Genomic DNA, 2484 nt, shown 5'->3' on the forward strand with positions numbered 1-2484 from the left:
TTAGTTAATAATTCAAACCAAGCCCCCAGACTAGCTTCTTATCATGGCGCCAAATCGCACGTACAGTGTTCTGTACGCTTACGTCATGTCGAGAAGGATTCATAAGCCGCCATACAGTAAATACACTGAAAATCAAGTCACGCAGTTACAATAAACTTTGAAGATACAAGAAACCATTTTTTTGCTTATTTACGGCAGAGAGGTATCTCTGCTTACGGTTAATATGGTTGTTTTCTAGGAATATTCACAGCAGACGGTAAGAATCACGTCAGCTCGAACTTCTTCAACAGCACAGGTCGGGGATGTCTTTGAGCAAATTCCGTAAAATATATCGTTCAAAATTTATCAATAGTTCAACCACACTGTGCTTCTGTTTTGAAATATATGGTAATCGTATTGTTATTAGATAAATAAACTAATTTTGGATGCTTTTAAAATAACGATTTGAAAGATCGCGGCATTATTTACGCAGAAAATTGCCGCTAGAGGGCTCTAACTCTTTTCGATATTTCATCCAATGAGAAGGCCAGGATCGGTAAATTTTGTCTGAAAGGCCGACGCAATAGACTGTACGTACTGTAGTACGTTTAGCCTAAAAATAAGTATGACAAAACATACAATCAGATATATCTCGAAGCCATTCATAAAACATTTACCTATATACATATTTGTATAAAGAATATTTTGCCAGATCATAACTGACTAAGTTGAAATACTCGTCTGATTAATCATATATTGCCTTTCACTTTGGATCGTCCATTCCTTATTGATAGTGCCTCATGATAGAAGAGTCAACGCAATGAGGTAGAACTCGGACAGAGTCACAGAGGAATCAATGTCTTTCAACACCAGAAGTAATTTCTCCGAGGAACACTTGTAAATGAACATTTATCCTTTGGTGTGTCGTAAAGTAGATGTAATGTGATATGGTTATTTAAGAGAATATTTTTTCAAGAAAGTAGACCATTTAGCCAGATCGGAATGACATTGCTTGGTATATTTCATATGGTGGTGTATCTCATAGTCAGATGATGCAGCTGACTGTTGATACACAGACACAGGAAATAATATGATCCAATAGACTGAGAATCGCTATATAAGTGCATAATTCTATCATACCAGTATCATACAGATTTCTTTCTCCGTCGGCAGACATTCCTCTAAGAGCTTCGGCATCGCGAATTGTTCAAACACAATTAAAAAAGGCCCATCCCCAGAATTACAGGAATGCACTCATGCTCTCTGTAGACATCCTTGGTAATTCTAATGTGTGGAATTTCGAGGATGCACTCACCCAGGCAGCACAAGAAAATACACGTGACAACATTACATGTGGCAGACAAGATTTACAATACAGCTATCGGTAACAAGATTTAATATACTTTTCACTATTATACTTTAAAAAAAACATGTAGCGCAATTACCAGAATGTGTGGGTGTTTTTTAATTAACAAAACTTTACATCTTGTGAAATTTATTCATTCCTGTTTCGGCATTTATTTCTTATTTCTATAAAATACAAAAACGACTGTATTTTATAAGATTTTCTATAACATTTACTTGCTTCATTGAATGATAAATCATGAATTTGTTATTAAAGGCGAACATCTAAAAAATCGTCTTCATGCCACTTTGTTCTCGTCTGAACAGTTTACATATCTATTCGTGATACTAGAGTCTGTATGAGGGATAAAACATGCCATCACACTAATGGATATTTGAATCATTGTCATTGTTTTCTTATTTGAAATTCCACGGCCATGAATACGAAATCGCACTAGTATAACTGATTTTACAATGAAAATGACTGCACCACACAGTTTAAGATCAGTTCAACGACAACAACAGGAACAACTTTCGAATATAATCTTTCGTTAGTTTTTATCTGATATTCACTTGTCTTTGATATCCTAGATAACCATTTATCAAAGGATTGCAACTCATTCCTATAGTTGGTCAGCGCAAACACATAATTACTTTCTAATCAGAGCAGGTGCAACAATAATTCTCGAACAATGTATTCGTCTTATTTGCCCTGATAACCCTTCCCTACATTACTTTCATCATCATAACTTCGTATTTACCTCAGTAACCTAAAACAATTAAAACATGTGTATAGAACACCCTATATCTTAACTATGTAATTAAGAGCTTGTTTTTTCGTTTCGTGGTGTCGTCACGATATTTATTGTTTTCCCTCAAAGCAGTTTATCACCGTTATTTTTATTTCTTGCATGAATTATCGCCGGATTACCGATTACTCAACAAGAGTAACAATCCATTTAGTTTAACTGATCCGAAAATGATTATTTATTAAGATATTGCCATCCGTAATCTTGGCGTTCAGGTCTATTTTTACCGTAAACGCAGGGCATGATAAATTATCCTCGTATGTCTATGAATCTTCCCGCTCCAGTGTCTCTCGCCATGGAAACGTCAATCACCTTGGTAACAATTAATATGTAAATCCATACATGGCTCAGT

This window comes from Ylistrum balloti, unplaced genomic scaffold (assembly GCF_031769215.1).
Source record: "Ylistrum balloti isolate Yb309-2 unplaced genomic scaffold, AGI_CSIRO_Ybal_v1 Utg370142, whole genome shotgun sequence".
NCBI lineage: Eukaryota > Metazoa > Mollusca > Bivalvia > Pectinida > Pectinidae > Ylistrum > Ylistrum balloti.